Below are 10269 nucleotides of genomic sequence, written 5' to 3'. Positions count from 1 at the left end.
TTAGTATGGTGTATTTGGCATTCAAAAGCATGAAATTCTAGCTATTCAGGATTATCCTGAATAAACGTAGAATATATTATGTCACTTTTACATAGAATGGAATATTTAAAGATTTTGTTGATAGAATCCCAGCAAAGTTAAATGAACATGAAATAGATTAAACCAAAACTGTGATTATAAAAATGTACTGTCCTTTTGCTGATGAAAAAGTTATTAGTGCATTTTTATAAAGTTATTTAAAAAAAATTATATCTGTAAGGAATATTTTAAATAGTGCTGGGATTTGGACCTCAAAATGGTTAAAATGGTTATACAAAGTAACTTGTCACCGTAGCCCAACTATCCAAGGTGGATATGTGTTGCCCCCAGCCCGTTTTAAATTGGGGGACATGGTGGGAAATATGTTTTTTTCTAATATGCCACCATACTGTAGAAGGTGTAAAAAATAAAGGCACATTGAGGAGAACTGCGAAAGTATGTGTAGGAATTGCATTAGTACGGAGCATGAGGCCAGAGAATATGTAGCAGGAAAAAAAATTTATTCATGTCAATCTTGCTTGCGATTGTCCTTTCAGATTCAATGACGACTCAAGGATAAGGATAAGTACAGCCAGAGGACCAAGAAGAACCGCAAACTGAACCCCAAGGAGAGGAGCAAAATACAGAGGTCGAACAGATGGACACTACCAGCAGACCCCCCCAATCAGGTGATTCGAGAGAGCAGAGGCAGAATAAGCAAAAGGGGAAGTCCAGTGATCACCAGACGGACGAACCCCCCCAGAAATGGGGAGTCGGGGCCAACTGGGGATTTTTTTACCCGCTGCAGCGCTTGTAAAAAGTAATAAAATCATTTAAAACTTTTGGATCTTTTAACCTCTTAAGGACACATGACGTCCTGGTACTTAAGGACACATGACGTACCGGTACATCATGTGTTGTTCCGATCACTGCCGCCCATCTGAAGACGCAATACAAGCTCCGATATCTGGGTATAGAGATTAACAAAGAAATTGCCAAAAGTAAAAAAAGAAATAGCACAATGTCTGGAGCAGAGAGGTAAAGAAATTGTTTTTCGCTCAAGAGTAAAACACCTATATATTTTTTTTATTCAAGATAAACGTACCCAGATCGAGGAGCTTGAGGGAGAAAATAACATAAAAGGGATTTTAAATAAAGTACATGGTTTTTACTCAGAATTGTTTAATGAGAAAAAGGTTGATACATTTTTTATGGAAGACTCACTGAAGGTGACTGAAAATGTTTTAGATCATGAATCTCAATGTTTTTTTATTAAATGATATTACGGAACATGAAATTTTAGAGACAATAAAAAGTTTAATAAATAAAAAGTTCTTGGGCCTGACGGTATACCCATTGAGTTTTATGTTACATTTTATGGTATTTTAAAAGAAGATTTATTTTCCCTTTTTAAAGAAGTTTTTAGATCAAAGACTCTCCCGGGTTCCTGGAGAAAAGGAGAAGTGTCCCTACTTTATAAAAAAGGATAAAAAGCAGACATAAAAAACTGGAGGCCAATCACCCTCCTAAATTGTGATTATAAAATAATGGCAAAAATTTTTGCAAACAGGATGAAAAAGTGATACACAAAATAATCCACCAAAACCACGTTTGTGGAATACCCGGGAGAAGTATTTGGGATAATTTAAATATTTTAAAATATGTTATTAATAATACCAAAGATAGAAAAGGAAAATTATCAATTTTATCTTTAGATCTTGAAAAAGCCTTTGATCGTGTATCACATTTTTATCTTTTTCAGATTTTAAAGAAAATGAGTATAACGGAGGGCTTTTTACAATCCTTAAGAGCATTTTATGATCACTGCACAAGCAAGATTTTAATCAATGGTTTTAAGACTCAGGATGTCCTTTTAAAATCAGGAGTGAAGCAGGGGTGTCCCTTGTCCCCAATACTTTTTATTTGCGCCCCGTCAATCCAAAAAACCTCCAAAAAAATAGAACATTTTTGTTGAGCCTCTGGTTTTAAAATTAATTTAAAAAAAAGCAGCATTTGAAATATTGGAGAGATGGTTTTAAGGGACATTTCTATTCCTGAGTCTCCGCAGATTTTAGGAGTCACTTTCAGTGAGCCAAATGATGGGCTTAAGAGTTGAGACACGGTTACAGAAAAAATAAATAAAAAAATAAGTATGTGGAGTCTCCGAAAATGAACATTGGAAGGGAAGATTTTAGTTTCATTTTACCAATTTTACTATATTTAAAAATGGTTTTTCCTCCCGCTGAACGTCTTTTAAAGAAAATTAACAAAGTTTGTTTTAATTTTTTATGGGGATCCAGAATGGAAAAACTAAGAAGAGAATTGGTAACACTTCTGAAATACAATAGTGGTAAAGACTTCCCTGACATTACATTTCCTTTTATTAAAGTATTTTAGTCTATGTTTTAATACCCTTTTAAAGAAAACTATTGGTCCTATTTTATTCGTTATTAGAGATGAGCAAACCCGAACTGTATAGAACATTTTCATAAAAGTCCGGGTTCGGTGTTCGTCGCTTTCTTGGCGCTTTTTGAAAGGCTGCAAAGCAGCCAATCAACAAGCGTCATACTACTTGCCCCAAGAGGCTGTCACAGCCATGCCTACTATTGGCATGGCTGTTATTGGCCAGTGCAGCATGTGACCCAGCCTCTATTTAAGCTGGAGTCACGTAGCGCCGCACGTGACTCTGCTCTGATCAGTGTAGGGAGAGGTTGCAGCTGCGACGTTAGGGCGAGATTAGGCAGTGATTAACTCCTCCAAAGGACTTCATTCAGTGATCGATCTGCAGCTGTGGATTATTGAACTGCTGCTATTCAACTGCTCACTGTTTTTAGGCTGCCCAGAGCGTTTTTCATTCACTTTTTTCTGGGCTGATCGACGGCCATTTTGTGTCTTGTGGTGCGCCAGCACAAGCTGCCACCAAGTGCATTTAACCCTCAATAGTGTAGTTGTTTTTTGGCTAAATCCTACATCAGGGTCAAGCTGTCACACCAAGTGCATTTAACCATCAATAGTGTGGTTATTTTTTGGCCATATACTACATCAGGGGCAAGCTGAGCCTGTCACCAAGTGCATTTAACCCTCTATTTTTTGGCCATATCCCAGTCTAATTCTGTCTGTAAACCTATACCTGTCACCCAGTGCCTAAATAATAGGCCTCAAATTTATAGTCAGCTAAATCTGTGGTTACTGCTGTGCCTGTATTAGTGTAATACGGTACCTAAATAGATAGCCAGATAGTGTTAGGTGTCTGTAAAAAAGGCCTGAATTTGAATTCAATACATTGGGCCAAATAATATTTTTGTTGTTGTGGTGAACGATAACAATGAGGAAAACATCTAGTAAAGGACGCGGACATGGTCGTGGTGGTGTTAGTGGACCCTCTGGTGCTGGGAGAGGACGTGGCCGTTCTGCCACAGCCACACATCCTAGTGTACCAACTACCTCAGGTCCCAGTAGCCGCCATAATTTACAGCGATATTTGGTGGGGCCCAATGCCGTTCTAAGGATGGTAAGGCCTGAGCAGGTACAGGCATTAGTCAATTGGGTGGCCGACAGTGGATCCTGCACTTTCACATTATCTCCCACCCAGTCTTCTGCAGAAAGCGCACAGATGGCGCCTGAAAACCAAGCCCATCAGTCTGTCATATCACCCCCATGCATACCAGGGAAACTGTCTGAGCCTCAAGTTATGCAGCAGTCTCTTATGCTGTTTAAAGACTCCGCTGGCAGGGTTTCCCAAGGGCATCCACCTAGCCCTTCCCCAGCAATGGAAGACATAGAATGCACTGACGCACAACCACTTATGTTTCCTGATGATGAGGACATGGGAATACCACCTCATCACGTCTCTGATGATGACGAAACACGAAACACGTCTCTGATGATGACGAAACACAGGTGCCAACTGCTGCGTCTTTCTGCAGTGTGCAGACTGAACAGGAGGTCAGGGATCAAGACTGGGTGGAAGACGATGCAGGGGACGATGAGGTCCTAGACCCCACATGGAATGAAGGTCGTGCCACTAACTTTCACCGTTCAGAGGAAGAGGCAGTGGTGAGACCGAGCCAACAGCGTAGCAAAAGAGGGAGCAGTGGGCAAAAGCAGAACACCCGCCGCCAAGAGACTCCGCCTGCTACTGACCGCCGCCATCTGGGACCGAGCACCCCAAAGGCAGCTTCAAGGAGTTCCCTGGCATGGCACTTCTTCAAACAATGTGCTGACGACAAGAGCCATCAGCTGTGCCATCAGAGCCTGAAGCGAGGCATTAACGTTCTGAACCTTAGCACAACCTGCATGACCAGGCACCTGCGTGCAAAGCATGAACTGCAGTGGAGTAAACACCTTAAAAACAAGGAAGTCACTCAGGCTCCCTCTGCTACCTCTTCTGCTGCTGCCGCCTCGGCCTCTTCCTCCGCCTCTGGAGGAACGTTGGCACCTGCCGATCCCACAGGACCTGTCCATCCCTTGTGCAGATTAGACATTAACTACCTCCCCTTAACCATATATTATTGTACTCCAGGGCACTTCCTCATTCAATCCTATTTTCATTTTACCATTATATTGCGAGGCAACCCAAAGTTGAATGAACCTCTCCTCTGTCTGGGTGCCGGGGCCTAAATATATGACAATGGACTGTTTCAATGTTGGGTGACGTGAAGCCTGATTCTCTGCTATGACATGCAGACTAATTCTCTGCTGACATGAAGCCGGATTCTCTGTTATGGGACCTCTCTCCTCTGCCTGGGTGCCTGGGCCTAAATATATGACAATGGACTGTTACAGTGGTGGGTGACGTGAAGCCTGATTCTCTGCTGACATGAAGCCAGATTCTCTGTTACGGGACCTCTCTCCTCTGCCTGGGTGCCTGGGCTGTTTTACAGTCTTTTTAGTGCCGAAAAGTTCGGGACCCCATTGACTTCAATGGGGTTCGGGTTCGGGACGAAGTTCGGGTTCGGGACGAAGTTCGGGTCGGGAACTTCTCGAACCCGAACATCCAGGTGTTCGCTCAACTCTATTCGTTATATATGAGGAAAGATAATTGGTTTGAAACGGTTTTAAATTCCCTATATGCTTTTAACCTGCCCAGTTATTATAAGATTTTAGAAAAAAATAGTGACATCTTTTAATTTAAGTGGAAAAAGGGTTGAAATAGTAAAAAAGACAGGAAAATGACACAAACTGTCACATTTGGAAGGATGTGAATATTAACCCTTTCATGACCAAGGGTCATTGATGCCCCAGTGTCCAGGTCAAAATTTACAAATCTGACATGCTTCACTTTATGTGGTAATAGCTTTGGAACACTTTTACTTATCCGCGCCATTCTGAGATTGTTTTCTCGTGATACATTGTACTTCATGATAGTCATATATTTGAGTCAATATATTTCACCTTTATTTATGAAAAATCCCAAATTTACCAAAAATTTAGAAAAATTCTCAATTTTTGCAAATTTCAATTTCTCTGCTTCTAAAACAGAAAGTCATACCTAATAAAATATGTATTACTTAACATTCCCCATATGTCTACTTTATGTTGGCATCATTTTGGAAATGCCATTTTTTTTCCTTAGGACATTAGAAGGCTTAGAAGTTTAGAAGCAATTCTTAAAATTTTTAAGAAAATTTCCAAAACCCACTTTTTAAGGACCAGTTCAGGTCTGAAGTCACTTTGTGGGGCCTACATAGTGGAAACCCCCATAAATGACCCCATTGTAGAAACTACACCCCTCAAGTTACTCAAAACTGATTTTACAAACTTTGTTAACCCTTTAGGCGTTCCACAAGAATTAAAGGAAAATGGAGATGACATTTCTAAATTTCACTTTTTTTGGTAGATTTTCCATTTTTCTTTAACACATTGAGGGTTAGCAGCCAAACAAAACTCAATATTTATTACTATGATTCCGCGGTTTACATAAACACTCCACATGTGGTCGTAAACTGCTGTACGGGCACACGGCAGGGCGCAGAAGGAAAGGAATGTCATACAGTTTTTGGAAGGCAGATTGTGCTGGATTGGTTTTCTGAGCGTCATATGTTTTTTATTTTTCTGCCGATCGTCTTGTGCAGGGGCTCGTTTTTTGCAGAAAGTGTTGAGGTTTTTATTGGTACCATTTTTGGGACCGTTTTCATTTGTTTATTTTTACAGCGTTCATCTGAGGAGTTAGGTCATGTGATAGTTTTATAGAGAAGATTGTTACGGACGTGGCAATACCTAATATGTATACTTTTTCTTATTTATTTAAGTTTTACACAATAATAGCATTTCTGAAACCACAAAAATTATGTTTTAGTGTCTATAGTCTGAGAGCCATAGCATTTATATTTTTTGGGCGATTGTCCTAAATAGGGTATCATTTTTTGCAGGGCGAGGTGACGGTTTGATTGGTACTATTTTGAGAGTCATAAGCCTTTTTGATCGCTTGCTGTTGCACTTTTTGTGATGTAAGGTGACAAAAATAGCTTTTGTGGCACAGTTTTTTTTTTTTTTTTATGGTGTTTATCGGACGGGGTCTATCATGTGATATATTTATAGAGACGGTCGTTACGGATACGGTGACACCTAATATGTGTATTTTATTTTTTCATTTTTTTTATAGGAAAAGGACAATTTCTTTTTTTAAATTAAAATTTTTATTTATTTATTTATTTTAACTTTTATTATTTTCACATTTTTTTTAATCAGTTCCCTCTTGGATCTTGAAGACCCAGTGGGGCTGATAGTTGTACTATACTTTGCAATGCTCTTGCATTCCAAAGTATAATACTTCCAGATGTCCTGTAGGTGGCAGCACTGGGTGCCTTTGCCATGGCAACCATCGCGCTGCAGCCCCGATGTTTGAGAGAGGGAGCTCCCTCCCTCTATTAACCCCATGGATGCCGCAACCGCAGCATCTATGGGGTTACAGGAGAGTGTCAGCATAGAGCTGACACTCTCTGCTGATGGCGGCGGCTCAGTAATGGAGCCGCCGCCATCACACACAGCAGGGGGATCGGGGCAGCGCTGGAAAGGGGGGGGATCGGGGGGTACGGCCGCCAATATTGAGGGAGGCTGGGGCAGGTGAGACTGAATGCATGGGGCAGGGAGGGGGCGGACCACATCAGGGCAGCTAGGAGATGAGCTAAGGGGGGGGGGGGCACAGCCACAGATCGGGGTGGGGGGTATTACGAGGACCCTACCTGATTTCATGCTCTGATCTGCAGAGCGCAGATCAGAGCATAAAACCGGCATTTTTTTCACTGCCGCGATCCGATTGGTTAGTCTGCACGGACTAACCAATCAGATCGATTGTCGGCAAGGGGCCACTCTGATTGGTCCCTTGCCGGCATTACTGCACTGTATGCTGTCCGTGACAGCATCAGAGCGGGGGCAGAAGCTTTAATCCAAGCACTTTTCAGCGCTTGGATTAAAGAGCTGCCAGAACGTTTATATACGTGGTAGCTGCACGGGGCATGTTAAGCTATCACGTATATATATATATATATATATATATATATACAGATTGCTGTCGGGAAGGGGTTAACTATCTTTTTAACCCACAGAAAGACCTGGCCTGGAGCTGCGCACATGAGTGTCTTCCATGCCGGGCATTCCAGCACCGAAGAGGACTAACGGGCACCGCCGAATGTCCAAGAGGAGGTTGCAGAGAGGAGGAAAATGTGTTCCACTTATTCTGGTACTGTTACTTTGCACAAAAAATATGGACAAAAATACTCCCTCTAATGAAGAAAATATCCGTACTATCAGTTATAACTACGGACTGTGTTTTTTACGGAGGTCTGGAATGCCCATCAAGGACTAAGAAGGTTATGGCATGGAAGATCACCAATTGTGTAAAAGCAGCTCTGTGGATGGCCAGGAATATTTTTTTGTTTTAATCATGATCTTATTTCATGAGGAGAATGTTTTAAAGATAAATGTATTATTTAATTGATAAGAAAAATGATCCTTGTATGTGTCACAAATGGTTTTTAAGAGAGTGGGGATCCATTATTTAATGTTATTTAAATCAATTATATATATATGTTGTAAATTGATTGTCTGGTCTTTATGAGCTTTTATTTAATGTAAACATTGACTTTTAATAAAATATATCCCTTTAAGGTAGTCAACTTAAAAATCTGTTCTTATCAGTTTAATATCTGATACGTCCCCTATCTGGGGACCATATATTAAATGGATTTTTCGAACAGGGAGATGGAAAAAGAGCTTGCTCTGTCCACTCCACGCATTGACCTGTTATTGCAGTACCTCCAGGACCGGTGCACCCAGTATAAAAAAACAGAATTAAATTGATTGCAAGCATCCTTCCTACTTCCAGCAAGCAAGTGGAAAGTTGTGTGTGTCCTGCCTCAGGAGTCTGCACTTCAGCTTTTCCTCTCTCTGCCCAGTGCTGTGCTGCTTGCTGCGTACCTGCATCTAGTCTGCATCTCCTAATGCAGCAGCTGTAGGTTTGTTCCTACACCCACCCGCTCAGTCTCCTCACACCCCAAATCCAATTAATACTGATGGATTAATTGGCTTATCAACTGATAAAAGTGTTTGGCCATCCACACACCTTTGGGTTTGATTGGCCTGTTGTGCACATGGGATCCTCAGTTGTTACTGGAAATTAAACTTTTGGAGGAAGTTGGCTGGATGTAACCATTTTGCTTTTCCAGTGCTTTAGTAAGTAAAGTATGCCTGTGTCTCCCTCTTGTGGCTCTTCTGACCCGGATTACTTGGGGGCGAGAAAGTAGTCCAGCAGTTTCTATGTATCAGCAGCAGCTGGACCTACCTTGTCTGGACAATGGACCGAACACTGCACGTGTCACAGGAGGCTGGTCAGGCCAGGGGTCAAATAAGGTGAAGTCACTGGATGATATCACAAGGGTCCCTGACCGGACACTCAACAATGGGGCCCTCACATCACAATTAACAATGCCCCTTTTTTTCCTTTTATTTTTTTTCCTCTCTCTCACTACTTACTCATCACTACTTATCCATTCCCTCCTCCTCCTATCTGTCTTTCTGCTTGGCTTGCTTTGGCACCAGGACGTACGTGCGAAGAAAAGGCGTGGCCAAAAGTGGGCATGCACCGGATGGGTGGAGCTATGCAGATGGCGAACACAAAGAGGAGCATGATGGTGATTGCTGAGCGGAGGACGCACGTTCTTCCTGGTTTGTGCGAGCAAGAATACTCCTGGACTGTGGCTGGGGCCTGTAGGCTGTCGCTTTGAGAAGTGTTCTGCATTGGGGAGCAGCGTGTGGTCTTGTTGTTTTCGTTTTGTTTTAATTGTATCTCTGTTCACCTGTGGAGCGTCTTGCCGTCACCATAGCAATGGTCAGAGGAAGCGCAAGTTACAGCGCGAAACGGCCGTCACCGCCGACCAGCCGTGAAGGGCATACCTGCTCCCCAGCCTGCCAACTTTAATGTTATAGGAATGAAGAAAGCATTGAAGTTTTTTCGCATGACAGTGGCGCAATCTTTTCTACTTACTACATTATGTTCACAAAGAGTCTGCTTCAGCTCCGTGCTGAGCACCACATGATCCTGCCAGCAGCTGTTGAGCCGTGGTTGCATCGTTTCTATTGGGGTGTTTTTGGGCGTATTGCAGCAGTGCCGCCGATCTTTTCTTCTGTCCTTGTGTGCATTTTATTATGATGTCTAACACGGCTGAGCACGCGATTGCTGAACCGCCACCCCCCACAATAAACGCAACCGAAGACGCGGCCTCCAGTCTACACAGAGGCAGAGAGGGAGCGGATGTCTTTTTCACTGTTTGCAACGAAAAAGACTGTATATTCTATGAGCACTAAGTCTTTGGAGGCTTAAATCTTCCAACTATCTGATAGGGAGGTACGATTGTTTTGGACAATTAAATCCTTAACCTCATGCAAAGAATGCAACCGCGTCCTACGCGGATTAAGGGTATATAAAGAAATGTACCAATATGAGGATGATGATAATTTTGCAGAAACCTGGAAAACTATGTACTTGTGTTAACCCTTGTCCTGTCACGGGACGAAAAAGAGTATGCTGCGGTTGAGCAGGACTTGGAAAAAGCACAAGCTGAACTCAGGATGAGATTAACTGAAACACAATATATTAACTTTGAAAAAAGACTGAGTAAAAAACTAACCGTGACCCAAATGGAGATTAAGGAGAGACAAACATGAGGGACAAAAAGAGGGGTTCCCCCAGACGTACCCCACTCCGAACCCGAAGTGATTTTTGGACAATGGATTCGGACTCCAGTCAATCAG

At 42.2% G+C, this 10269-nt stretch overlaps 1 pseudogene; it reads left to right on the top strand.

Moving 5' to 3' along the window:
* Positions 1-8116: 8116 nt before the first annotated feature.
* LOC122942654 lies at positions 8117-8296 on the top strand (annotated as a pseudogene).
* Positions 8297-10269: the final 1973 nt, after the last annotated feature.

Source organism: Bufo gargarizans, chromosome 6 (genome assembly GCF_014858855.1).
Source record: "Bufo gargarizans isolate SCDJY-AF-19 chromosome 6, ASM1485885v1, whole genome shotgun sequence".
NCBI lineage: Eukaryota > Metazoa > Chordata > Amphibia > Anura > Bufonidae > Bufo > Bufo gargarizans.
This window is presented reverse-complemented; position numbering and strand designations above follow the sequence as displayed.